The 14,376-nt window shown below is 42.9% G+C and overlaps 1 protein-coding gene across 6 annotated transcripts in view; it reads left to right on the plus strand.

Annotated features, from left to right (window-relative positions):
* Positions 1 to 226: 226 nt before the first annotated feature.
* epha3 (eph receptor A3) overlaps positions 227 to 14,376 on the plus strand; it is a 126,389-nt gene continuing 112,239 nt past the window's right edge. For 4 of the 6 annotated variants that reach the window (XM_035603837.2, XM_035603834.2, XM_035603835.2 and 1 more), the window contains exon 1: positions 228 to 510. The gene's annotated coding sequence lies outside the window, so the exon portion shown is untranslated. Of the gene's footprint in view, positions 511 to 14,376 lie in introns of all 6 variants that reach the window. The other 2 variants (XM_035603838.2, XM_047337211.1) reach the window with 1 other exon arrangement.

Here is a 14,376-nt window from a genome sequence, read left to right on the forward strand (position 1 = left end):
AATTCTGAGCCTTGGTAATGTCCCAAAAAATGTCAATGACGCGATGAATATAAATTAAAGTTAATATTAATAGTTTTTTTTTTACTGCTGTTATAATTTGCTGTATAATCAGGCCGAATCGGTAAATTATCCTGCTCTAATTTAGAAATACATTTCCCATAATGCTTTGCAGGATGATAAACAGGAAGCAAAAATCTAATTCGATTCAGTGAGTTGAGGTGTGAGCTACAACTTGAGGCCGTTTTCAGCGTTAATTTGTTAAAATCTTGGCAAATTGGTAGGATTAAACTTGTGCCGAATTAACCTTTGGTAGTTCCCGTTTGCATTGTACCCATGGATGGACCGACAACTATCACTGGATTACTTTGATACTGAAGACAACTTCCATTTGAGACAATTCTCGGGCAAGTTCTGGAGTGATAAGGAAGGAGCACCTCTTGCTGGGATTTCTCTGATGTTCACGGATGCCAAATCGTGACGGACGTCGGATGTGTTGTCTCCACGGAGAGTGTGAGTCACCTTACACCTAAAAATGTCTGTCTCTTGTCTGTGTCCGGGTCACAAGTCCGACAAAGTGTCTTAATTGCCTCCACTGTGAGCTAACATGCTGAAGTTAGCATTTAGTACAGATGACCACTTCCCCCTCAGCTGTTTATCAAAAGTTTGTCATTTCCCCCGTGCTTGTGTTGAAGTCGTGAGTGCACAATTGTCTTCCCCAGTAAATTATAATATACAAGGAGAAGCATGAGAAGTCCCCCATCCCACCACACAAACAAACAAACAAACAAAAACAATTGAATTCACTGTCTTTCTTCAAAGTGCTGTACATATATGACCACCATGGTTCCCAATTCAATCCACTGAAGAGATTGTGTTTACATTGTTTTGATATAGATAGATAGATAGATAGATAGACATACAGTTAGATAGACAGATAGATAGATAGATAGATAGATAGACAAACAGTTAGATAGAAAGATAGATAGATAGATAGTCAGATAGATATATAGATATATAGACAGATAGATAGATAGATATATTGATAGATAGATATATTGATAGATAGATATATTGATAGATAGATAGATAATTAGATAGATAGATAGATAGATTGCTTGATTGATTGATGGATAGACATATATATATATATATATATATATATATATATATATATATAGACAGATATATTGATAGATAGATAGATAGATAGACAGATATATTGATAGATAGATAGATAGATAGATAGACAGTCAGATAGATATATAGATATATAGACAGTTAGATAGATAGATTGATAGATTAATAGATAGATAGATATATTGATAGATAGATAGATATATTGATAGATAGATAGATAGATAGATAGATATATTGATAGATAGATAGATATATTGATAGATAGATAGATAGATAGATATATTGATAGATAGATAGATATATTGATAGATAGATAGATAGATAGATATATTGATAGATAGATAGATATATTGATAGATAGATAGATATATTGATATATTGATAGATAGCTAGTTAGATAGATAGATAGATAGATTGCTTGATTGATTGATAGATAGACATATATATATATAGATAGACAGACAGTTAGATAGATAGACGTACATAATTCGATTTAGTCACAACAGTAGTAGAGCTACAGGGATATAGAAAACAAGGAAGGAGCTGAAAGAAAAGGTTGCATGTCAAAAGCAGTCTCTATAAATACACCCCTCTGCTTTCCCCATGTTCCTCAAGTACAGCTTGACGTGAGAGAATACTAATTTTTTTTGCTGCTGACTGGAGCAGGAACAGCATGGAAAAAAAACAACTACTTTGTCCTTGTGTGGAGGTGCGTTTCTGCTTGCGTTGGCCAAAACCTTTGAAAGTGTGTGTGAGTGCGTGTGCGTGTGCATGTGCGTCTGATAGCTGACTGAAGGAACAGCGAGCGAGCGAGGAGAGGGGAGACTGAAGTGGTAATTGATGACTGTTGGTGTGAACACTTCTTATGAACACAACGTACATTTAGTAAGAGAAATGAGGGTGTAGAGAGGAGTGTGTGCGTTGTGAGTGGATTCTTGAAATGTTGTCAGGATGAATACAATGAGTTTGTATTAGTCCACCAACAAGAAGAATAAAAAGACAGTACAGTGGAATGAGAAAATGCGCCACAATTTCGTCTGATAGAGCAGGTGGGAGAAACCGCTATACGCTATAGCTTCATCGTTGTTTAATGATATAAACTCCAAGTAGAATACAAAAACACCCGTCTGCTTAAATGTTCTCTTCGTACACTTCACACGTCTGTCTAATTTCAGCGGTGCCGACCATATAATCACGGAGGTGAGGAGCTGTTGAACGTGACCCAACACAGTGTACACGTATGAGTGCAGACTATTGCTGTGGCTTTTTTTTTACGACAGCGGGAGGAAAGCCTTGGCTTAGTGTTTTTTTTCAGCAGTGTCTGTGCGGATCTAGGATACCATGTCCAAGCACAAAGCAAACAGGATTTCCGAGCATCTTTCCCCTTTTCCCTCGTGTGTGTGTGTGTGTGTGTGTGTGTGTGTGTGTGTGTGTGTGTGTGTGTGTGTGTGTGTGTGTGTGTGTGTGTGTGTGTGTGTGTGTGTGTGTGTGTGTGTGTGTGTGTGTGTGTGTGTGTGTGTGTGTGTGTGTGTGTGAGTGAGAGAGTGTGAGAGAGTGTGTGAGAGTGTGTGAGAGTGTGTGTGTGAGAGTGTGTGAGAGAGTGTGTGTGAGAGTGTGTGTGTGTGTCCTTGGCGTGCATGTGCGTGCGTGTCTGCTCAGAGAGAGAGAGAGTCCATTCTATATTGTGAGGCTTACTTTCCCACTGTGGTCATCCAGAATGCCAGTTACCACAACCTTGTGTACGACATGCTAGATAAATCCTGTTTGCACGCACGCACGCACGCACACGCACGCACACACACACACACACACGCACACACACACGCAGGAGCGCCCCGTGAGCCAAGAGATGTGGGCTAGTGGGTTCAGCCTAACCACAGTGAACTCTGGTTTGTCCAAAACAAACGGAGAAGGCCATGCAAGGATGAGGCTTTTAACAGACCTGATCAGACCTACATAGTCCATCAGTATGTCATCATGCGTTATTTTTTCTACCCGTGTGCTTTTGTTACGAAAGCTTTAACATCTCTCTTTTATTTTTCTGGGCTGCACAAGTCAGAATAATATCAGACGTGCGCTGGTGAGAGCCGTTCACCTGAACGCAGCAGAGCCAGCAGAATACACCGCACCTCTCTTTTTTTTCTTCTTCCCCGAGACGAGACAACATCAACAATCGATTCACTCTTCTACATGGGTGCGTGTTCACACGCTGCGTTCAGAATCAGCGCCTCACGGCTCCTGTGGCTTATTTTTAAAAGTTGGATTGATTTATTTTGGAGTCGAGAGCTCCTCATATCACAAAGACAATTAGCAGGCTCCTCTGTTGTTGCAGCAAACAAAGATCCTCGTCATTTTAATTTAATGAGCCAAGTCTGGCGCGGAATGAGAACCTCTGTTGGAATTTAATAATGGTCTCCCCTCTGTCTCGCAGTCGCTCTGGAGAAAAGATAAGACTCCAGTCTGGTGTTGTCACAGTGTTAGGTAGCATTCAATGATATTATGGCAAAACAGGCCCAGACAGAGTCATTAGGCGATGTCCACACAGGCCGGGATATTAGATTCATGACAGCGCTAATACGCAGGCAGCATGGGTAAGATTTCACTGGAGAAATGGATGATTTTTATTGAAGGGAGCAGGTCGTCGAGTTTTTAATTTTTAAGAGATTTCTACAACACTGAAGTGTTTTAACTGATTACGTTGTTTTTCAGTAAAGACTGAGACTCTGACTGCCCTCCCTCGAACAACAAACAATAGATAGAAAGGCATGATGCCTATAATGCTGAGCAGACAGCTCAATTCTCACCAATCCCACAGACCGGTACACACGCACGCACAAGCACACGCACAAGCACACGCACACGCACATGCACACACACACACAAAAACGGACACGCGCACAGAGAAACAATAGGTGTCCTCACACTCTGTTCTGATTTCCTCGTTCAGTATGTCCTCATTTGCAAAGGAGCAAAATGTGAATGGTAATCATACCATTGTTCATTCTGGTCTCATGGAAAGCCATTCAAACAAACACATGTTGAGACTTAAAGAGTGGATTACTAACAGACTTCTGTGTGTCGCCCCTGGCCCGGTCTGTACGAGGAAAAGCGGCCAGTTTGCATTTAAACTGAGCGCTATAGTATTGTGGCTCTAATGAAGCATTAGATTAGGGTTAAGCGCCTGAATGGGGACTGGTCCACTTGCTCGGGGCCTGGGACTGCGCATACGGGGGCCACCGTTAAGCATTAGCATAATTGCTGGACACCGGAGCACAGCAGAAGGTACTGAGACCCCCCCTCTGCACCCCAGTTCCAGCTCACCTAATTCACTCTGATTGAGCTGGGAGGACTGGTGCTGAACTCCATGAATGACCCTGCGATGGGGGAAGAGAGGATGGACGGATGTCTTGGTAAAGCAGTAAGAGAGGATACAGCACCGGTTAGACTGTGCTGCAGTATTATTCAGTGCTGGATAAAAGTGAATCAACAAAGGCAGTTAAATAGGGCAAGTGTAGAGAGAACAAGCACTTCTGTTACTCATAATCATCCTAATAAAGAAGCTTTACACAATTCTGACCCTCCCAGTATCACAACGCTTGACAGGCAGAGAGAAAGAGAGAGAGAGGGAGAGCTATTTCAACTTACTTAAGTGGCCTAGCACAATAGCCTCTCTATCTTTCTCTCTCTCTCACTCCCCCTCCCTCTCCTCCGGGGATGGGTGCTATTTTGAATTTAATGAAAAAGTAGATAACACTATACATAGTGTATGCATGGGACGGAAAATGGAAGCCCAGAGAGTCCCAAACCAATTTTTGTTTTTAGTTGGACAAAACCAAACCAGAGATGTGCACAGTTTTCATGAAATGTGAGCAGGTGGAGGAACGTGTGTGTGTGTGTGTGTGTGTGTGTGTGTGTGTGTGTGTGTGTGTGTGTGTGTGTGTGTGTGTGTGTGTGTGTGTGTGTGTGTGTGTGTGTGTGTGTGTGTGTGTGTGTGTGTGTGTGTGTGTGTGTGTGTGTGTGTGTGTGTGTGTGTGTGTGTGTGTGTGTGTGTGTGTGTGTGTGTGTGTGTGAGAGAGAGAGAGAGAGAGTGTGAGAGAGTGTGTGTGAGAGAGTGTGTGTTAGTGTGTGAGAAAAAGAGAGAGGGCTGGAAAGAGGTTTCATCCCGGAGAATGTGGCAGTTGGTCGGTTCTGAACATAAAAGGAGCCTAAAAGCTTGTCACCGATAACGTATTTTTGTTTGGGTTACTCTTTTTGTCTGGACCGTAAGAATCGTGCACAGGATAGCTGTAAAATGTTGAGTCAAGGTGATCAGACTTGATATGGGGGGGATTTTACAGTATGCTCCTTTTTTTTGGTAATGTCTCAGTGTAAGAAATATTATTCACAACTTATCTGAGTTTCCTTCAAGGCTCTTATGACCCCGAGCTCTTCTCCTGCTTTGAGGATGAATAAATGGGAGGTTAGCTGTGAAGTGGGATTGGTTTAACACCATGCCATGGAGCCCTATCTTTGCAGCGCGGCAGCCTTAATGGGTCCCAGACTCCGGGGCAGTGCCCTCTACACAGCTCCTGTGAGGGTTCCCTGAACCCAGACAAGCGTTCCCCCTCCCATCCAGCACTACTGCTCCCATCCCCTTGCCTTGGATTTCTATTAAGCCTGTTTACCATGCCACCAGGCCTTTTCAAACCCCAGTCGGCAGGTCTTCCAGAGCCTTACAGAGCCGCTGAACTCTCCCTAACCTACTAATCAGACCTCTCCTCCTTTTCAGCCCTCGAACATAAAGCCCCATCTTGACCACCATTTTGTAGGTCAGCCAGTGTGGGCTTTGTATGGGCTTCGGCACCACCAGAGAAAGATCCTCCTCCTATTGATGCATCTTGAGCAGCTCCCTGAGCCGCCCAGACACCTCCTCCTGCAGATGGAGGCATCCAAAGACATCCAGTTTATTAAGCTGTCACTGCGCATCTAAATCTGTTCCCTATTGCAATGGTGCAGGCTTCTCCAAAGAGAGAGGGAGAAAGAGGGGAAGCCTTTGTGTGCCACCAAGGTATTCAAAGAGCTATAAAAAAAAAAACACACCCGCACACTCACACACACACACACACACACACACACACACACACACTAAAACTAATGCACACACTGGTGAAATGAGATGCTAATCCAACGATTCACTTGGCAGTGAGAGTGTGCTTTTATATGTGCATCTTGTGTGCGTGCAGGTGGCACATATTGTTGCGTGTATGTGTGTTTATGTATGTGAGAGAGTGTGTGTGTGTGTGTGTGTGTGTGCGTGCGCCTAATTTCTGTAGCATGGTCTCAGTCTTCCCTGGCATAGAAGTGCCTGTACAGTTGAGCAGCCGTAACACAGTTGTTGGTAGGGGGCATTGTGAAACGGTGGCAGGGAGAGAAATTACTTAAGGAGCCAGGACAATGCCGCTGGTTAAACGAGGCTACAGTGAGGGTGGAAAAGCGCAGAGACACCCGCAATGTTGGGGATGGGCAATACAGGGTTGCAGGGAGGGGAGGGGAGTCAGAGAAAGAGAGGCAGAGGAAGGGTAAAGGCGGAACTGGATCCTGGTTTAGACTTCCAGCCCCCCCCCCCCCTTCCTATAGACAATCAACACTCACAGATTGGATTTGCATGGCTAATGGGAGTTTAGGGCACTTGTTTGTGCGAGGGGGCTTCAGATGGGGCTGACCCATGGAATTTCTAGAACCTCCGACTTAGCCCCCCGCAGCACAACAAGTGCGTCACAGTGTTTTAATCCCTGCTCGAGCAAATGTGTCGACATTAATGGCAGAGGAGGCTCTCGTCTGCCGGATTTTTATCCGCTTCGCACATGCTTCGCTTCCCGTGCATCCCCTGTGCGCGTGCTCGCCATTTGAATCGACCGCGGGCATCGACTCCGCCCGCGACATTGCAAAACTACTGTACAACATAGAAAGGTAGTGAAACGAGTGTACCAATATAGGCTGGCCATAATTAGTGTCAAGAATTAGGTTTGATATGATGAAAATCTCAAGGGTTATAACTTAAACTTGAATTCCTAGGCGCTAGAATGGCTAATTGGTTCGTAATTGCATGGCCGGTTGGACGATGATTGATGTAGTCTAATCACTCATGTGCTCACATCAGTGCCAAACATACCATGAGAGAAATTCTGTGCAAATGGTTTGGTGCATTTCTCTCTCTCTCTCTCTCTCTCTCTCTCTCTCTCTCTCTCTCTCACACTCTTTGTATGTGTGTATTTGGCTAAGGAGTGGAAATTAAAGGCTCAAGTGGTAAATGCTGGTATTAGGAAGGGAAATGACCACTGAAGCGTTCAATAACGCCCTCCGTTGTTAATGACCACTGCCAAGGCTCAGACAGCGACGTGGTCTCTCTCTCTCTCTCACACACATTTGCACATGCACGCACGTACACACGTACACCTGAGGAAAAGAAACAGGAAGAGGAAATGAGCAAGTGATCCACTCCACCTTCTATTCTACATTCCCACAAAGATGTAAAGGCTTTTCCAAACTTCTCTGTGGACTGGATTTATGCTTGTGTAATGCTTGAGCAGGTTGTTTTTGACCTCAGACAACCTTTTTCACCCCCGAGATTTTCTGTCAGTGTGTGTGTGTGTGTGTGTGTGTGGGACGGGGAAGCCCCTACCATGGCGAGCAATAAGAAAAACATTTTAACTCTTATGTGATTTAATATCATTAATGGACGGGTTTGTGCGAGTGTTGAAATATGACCCAATTAACAAGTGCAGCGGCTTTGTTATTATTTCTCCTTGAATTAATCTTATGGAAATAGGAGCTGGGAGTAAGGTAGATATTTCCCATGGCGTGGTTCTGCGAAATGGCTTACACATGTATCCCCTCAGCCCACCGCTGCCCTCTCACGTCGCCGATTCCTGTCTCCGTTCGCTCCCACTGCTTTCTCATGTGGCTGTTTGCTCGGTGCACGGAGCATTGGCCGTGGTTGTTCACCGGCTAAACAAACAGTATTGCCTTTCCTCCCTCGAACGTGTCTATTTGGTCTGGTAATAATTTTGGGTGAAGGGACTGAGGAGAGTCTGTATGCGTGTTACAGATGGTATTATAACATGAAAACAGGTATAATTGCACTGTGCTTATAGTGCTGGTTAAGTAAACCTACAGTAGGGATCGGGTTGCGCTGCGTCGCCCTCCCTTCTGCATCACTTAGTGTGTACATGCTGTTTCGACTGAGTTACAGGAGACTGTATAAATGTCTCATAAATCTTCGAAAAGTAATTTGTCATACTTCTGTTTGATATAATTGGTTAGCGGTGCACAATACAGACAGAGATTAGCTGTTGGAATTTGTAGAAGTGGTTGAAGAGGATGTCAAATATGTTTTTTTCTCACTACATGTTTTAAATACATTCGGGAATCAAGAGAAGTACCATACTGCTTCTATATGATAAAAGAAAAATTCTAATTCAAAATTAATAAAACAAACTGTAATACCTTTTAAACAGTTATTTTACAATGAAAGCCCTGAATATGCCACTTTGAGAGCATTAAATGTATACGGAGAACACAAAGCATTCAGAGAAACAATAACTGTAATGGCCAATCGTTTTTCTATTTTGAAAGATCTATTGCTGTCATGAATCACGACGAGACAGTTAATGTATTAGAAGTGCAAAAAGAAATAGGCAAACAGCCCTGAGCTGCAAATACCAGACACATTAAAGCCTGGAGCACTTCCAGGGAAATCTTTCAATCACACAGAGTGAACACCACTCTGTTTAGAGGGCAAGATGGATAACTTAGGGAATGTGCTGTCAAAGAAGTAAACCGCACTATAGATTTAATTAGAATAACACATGTGGGAGTTTATAGTGGCTTGAACACGTCTGCATCGAAATGAACAGGTGGACGGGAAATCGATGCTTTGACTGGAGGGAAGAGCTTTTTTTTTTTCTCACTAAGCTCTGAGAAACACAGAGTGAGACGGAAGGACAAGACAAAAGGTGGATTCATTAAAAGTGGACAAAGAGACAACTGGAATGATCGCGTCACACCCAAAGTTTCAAATTCGTGGCGATAATGACATTACTAAGTTGTTAAGCTTTGTTGCCGTGGTTATAAGACCTGGCTTGAATTAAGAAATGATCAGGGTGATCGTTTCATGATAGATGGTGTTGTATGTCAGGTAGGGAAGGAACAGCATTCCCAAAAGGTTTGATTTTGTTGCGTTGTTACTTTTTAACGTAGACATTCGCCATCTTTGAGCATTGGCTGACAAAACTCTAATTTTTCTTGGGGAGACAGTCTCAGAGTACTGGGCCAGCTCACCCACTGTCCAGAGTAACATAACACTGTAGCGGTTTAGTAAGGGCCCGCTCATTTACTCCCCTACTGTGGACATGGTTTGGACATTAAGACATTGTGTGTCAGTGGTCCTATTTGGAGCATTCGGAGCAGCCGCACCCTGGGATTTCTCCTAAACCTCTGCACCTCCGATAATGTCATTTTTGTTTGGTTTGAAACTTGCTGCTGCTTAATCTTATATATATATTTTTTTTTCTCCCTCACTTTCAGCATGATGTGTGTGATACTGGAAAATTAAAGCCACTGTCAAAGGGGGGGGGGGGGAGTTCATTCAACCTCTTCTGTAGACTCACTTTAGATATAAACAAAGTGTGTGTGTGTGTGTGTGTGTGTGTGTGTGTGTGTGTGTGTGTGTGTGTGTGTGTGTGTGTGTGTGTGTGTGTGTGTGTGTGTGTGTGTGTGTGTGTGTGTGTGTGTGTGTGTGCTTGTGAGGAGACACAATCTGTGTGCACTCAGCTCTAACAGCTTTCTCCACGTCCATGTCCAACCGCCCAGTTGCATGTCTCAACATTGCCTAAAGAATGACGGTATGCTAATCCATTCAACTAGTTGTCAGTCCCAATAAAGTTGTGTTACATGTGATGCAGTTAAATGCAATCAGACAGACAGAGTGTTGGGCGAGTGTCTCTGTGTAGGTGTGTGGGAGGGAACGGGGAACAGGGTGAGAGAAACAGTACTGTATGGGTTCTCACATTCGCTCAGATCTCTACGTGGCTGGCGTTCTTCTGACACAACATTGCCAAATGTCAAGTGTATTAAACAACCACATCCTTCAATTTCTTGGTAGATCTTTCCAGCTGAGATTGTCTGTCGAGGCCTCTCAGTCAGTCTGATGTTGTCCCTGCCAGGGCCTACAGCATCCACTCCATGAAAGGCTGGTCTGTCAGAGGACTCTGAAGCACTTTCTGCCAGACATGTGGTTCCTATTTTGCAGCCAGAGGAGCAGATTAACATAAAAGAGGGTGTGTAACAGTTCTCGCATTCAAAATCCGGCCTGAGGCAAGAGGAGGAGAGGCCGCTGCCGGATTACCTCATTGAGGATCCTTTAGTACGCTGTTTACCTTGCAAAGTGGGGTCAGCGGCATTAACAAACAATCTTCTTTGGCAGATAACTTAACTCAGCATACGGAGACATGCCGGTACGCACATACTTTGTATGGCTGGGAATCTCTGACAATATTTTGTCTATGACAAAGTCATATCATCATATTTCAAGAGAGTCATCTAATAAATGTACCACTGTATTTTTGTGACTGAATAGAAAGACAAACCTTGCGGGCAGCAGTTGACAAGGCAATGTAAGCAACTTTTTGATTATTATCTGATGATCATCATTAGCATATGGCGATTGCTTTGTTGAAGCAAAGCACTTTTGGACTTTGGATTTCATTTTGAAGATCTAAGTGCATGGTCCAAAGTGTACAGCGAAAGTGAATTTAGGGCTTGTCCAAATCCACTTGCTAGTTTAATGGGGGGAAAAAGGGACTGCGCCAGCCAGGTGCATGGTTCAGTAGGATTTTACTTAGTCTCGTAGTTAATCACTGGTGTGTTTTACGCGTAACATGCAATAAACCAATCAGAGTGCCATCTCCTGATAGCTTTAAAAGCCAGGTGCTCTCACACCTTGGTAGATTAACTGTTATAATGGCATTGTGTATGCACATTGTGCTCTGCCTATAGATATAGCATATCAGTCTCTTGATAATGCACACTTAAAAAACACTGAAATATTGCACCACTGACCTTCCGCCAGGTTTTTGGGTGTCAAAAGTACAGTTGCTTTCCAATATCTCAACGTATCACTAACACACCCCTGGACAAGAAGATATCAACTGCGTTTGGTCAGACACTAGGAAAGTAAGTTGCGTTACACTTGGCACCACTTTGCACCTGGTTTAAGACAGGGGACCGATGTCTATGCTGTATTACTTGTGACCCTGATGATGCACTGAATCCATATTTGGAGATGATGAAATCATCTTGCAACCCTAGCGAGCTACTAAGCTACAGGCAGAAAAATGTGACAAGTGTGGATGTGATTGATATAGCTGTACAAGTGAGATTGCCACAATGCCAGATGTGTATGATCCAGTGACAAAGCCCTATAGCAGCCGTGGGACTTACTCTGTCTTGACAAGCAGGGGCAAAGGAGAAAGTTGGGTGATGTTGTTATAGAGTTTGTGTCCAGACAGCGGAAGTCGGACAACAAAACATGGGACTTTAAACACATGGAAGGAGACTTCTATTGGTTTGACTGGAAGGTTTTTTTTGAAAAAGGTTTGAAATGTCATTCTCTGCTGACGGGCTCTGGTGAAACAAAACAAAACACCCTCACAAGTAATTAGCCAACATGAGCATAATTTCACAGGGAATGAATGAGGTTAAACAAAACGTCAATTCAATTGTGGACAGCCACGAAACTGGCTGCTAAATTCAAGTAAAAACGAGCAGTCACAGGAACTGTACTGGGACAAAAGAGAAATCATTAAGCGCATTCACAGGTGAGACCCATTTTCCAGCTATTTCCCTCTGTTTGCCCCGCTGACCTGTGGAAGGAACTACTGGCTAGCTGGGTTCATGTTCGTGTCTACACATATCTAATGTTTGTCTGTGTGGATGATTTAAAACAAAGCAGACATAGTTAGCACAGTGCAGACTGAGGCAAATCTGATTTCTTACTAACAGCGGGTTTTAAAACATGGTGGTAGTAGTAGAAATGTGGATTGGTTCTATCTTTCATACATTCTTGCAAGGAATCAGCTCAAAAGGAAGGTTTAGGACTTCCTATGTACCACATTTGTTTTTAGTCATTCAATAATTAAATAATGTAGATTCAGACAGATTAATGTTAAAAAATGGATGATATTTGGTCTGTAAGGGAAAGCTAACAAATCCTGAGGGTTAGGCAAACTAATATATTGGTATAACAATATGTTGGATACTAAAATTCAATTAAAGATCCCATTTTTCCCTGCAGCAGACTTTCAGCTATCGGTCGAAGAGATTCTCCATAACACCACTGACCTCATGCCGGCCCAAGGAGGGAAAAGGCCAGATATGAAGGAGCCCTTTTGTTGCAGAAAAATTTGCATAATTTTGTGCAGTTTGATTAAATCATAATGCGGCAGGTAATGAATCTCCACCTTCGCTGTTACATTACTCTGTTCCAGTCGCGTTATCAAGCCCTAAATATAGCCTCATTATATATTCCATTTTACCAGCCACATAAAAAAAGAAATGGTCCTTTCCGTACGTCAGGTGTATATTTCATATTACTGTTCGCACAATGGCCAGGGCCATTCTCCTTTCCACCTCCTCTCCCTCTCACTTAATCTCCTTGAGTTATAGCCACCACTCACATCTACCATCTCCAGATAAAGGGGGCCTTTGCCACTGGAATGGGAAATAGACGACAGAACCAAGATGAATCACTTGAACGAAAGGTTCAATTATTTTGATGATTGGTCTCAGGAAATGTCTCACAATGTCACTCATCTAGTCCCAGCGGTGCTCTGTGGACACTTACTTATTGCAGGCTGAAATGTCATCTCTGTCCTCTCAGCAAAACATCACTGATATCAGCAAAGCCATGCCGACCCATGTGATCTCCCCCCCCCAAGAATTCCCCTTCATTTGTCAAGATTAGGTTAGTTTATTTGAATCTTTTTATTGTTAATCAATCTTCAGTCGACCCTTTTTTAGCTCAACCAAACACGTCCAATTACACAAGGTAAATCTGTCATTAGGACGACGCATAATGAACTTGGCCCTCGAGGTGGGACAGACGATGTCCTAATCAGAGTCAATGAGCTAATCTATGTCGACAGAGGAGTCAAAGGTCACAGATGAAGCTGCGATGAGGGACGGGCCTAATGCATAACAATTGGTGGATTAACTTGAAGCGGGTCCCTGATGGGGAGGAGACGTAGCCAGTGATGTCCCACAGAATTGGACAAAATCTGTGGGACAAAAGTCTTATTTTGGAGATCTATGTAGAAATGAATGAGGGAGGGATTTTCAAAAGAGCCTTTCTTTGTGTTTTGTATTAAACACAGGACAATGAGACACTTTTTGGTTACCCAGGTAACCCCAATGAATAGACTTTATCTCTAACAATGACATTGCTTGGTTTATGTACAATCGTAAGGGAGTGATGCAGTGGGGATGTTCATCTCTTAAGGGGTGATTCAGCAGCATGCAGGTGTAGGTACAGAGGAGTTAAGGTTCACAACATGTCTCTTGGCTCTTCAGGGTAAATCTGTGACTGTATCTTCAAAACAGTCCAGACATAACTATAAATAACAGTAATGTATGGGGTTGGTTGTTGGGACCCCTATCATCATTAAAAATGAAGAGTGTAGATTCACTCCAGACCAAAGGCCGGATCAGATTAATTTTGTTTGTCTATATTTTATGCTCTCATTTGATGATTAGGCAGTTATAATTCAATAGAATTATTATCAGAAACGTTTCCAGCGTGCGTCCTGCGTTTATGTTGGTTAGAACTATACTGACATGGTTCTGGATTATTGTTGTTCATTTAAATCATTGTATTTTAAGTCAATCCCCTTGTGTGTCTGAATGACCTGATTGGGTTAGCTTGTGCTACTCAGTTATCTTTTGTTGATGCTTGAGTTTAGTTCTGTTATGTTAACCTCTTTTATGGGTCCAGTATTGTTGTCTCCAGCTTTTTGGCAGTTTTTATTTATTTTATTTTTTTCTTAAGAATCCACCTGTGTGTCTCTGCTTTATCTACTCGGTCCCTTACAAGGTTAAAACATCTCAATAAACGGATTCACAAACAGCTGGACATTTTAAATTGACTCTCTGTATGAGCATATCAGAATCAGAAATACTTGAATGATCCACAATGAAAATATACAG

Source organism: Scophthalmus maximus, chromosome 14 (genome assembly GCF_022379125.1).
Source record: "Scophthalmus maximus strain ysfricsl-2021 chromosome 14, ASM2237912v1, whole genome shotgun sequence".
NCBI classification, from domain to species: domain Eukaryota; kingdom Metazoa; phylum Chordata; class Actinopteri; order Pleuronectiformes; family Scophthalmidae; genus Scophthalmus; species Scophthalmus maximus.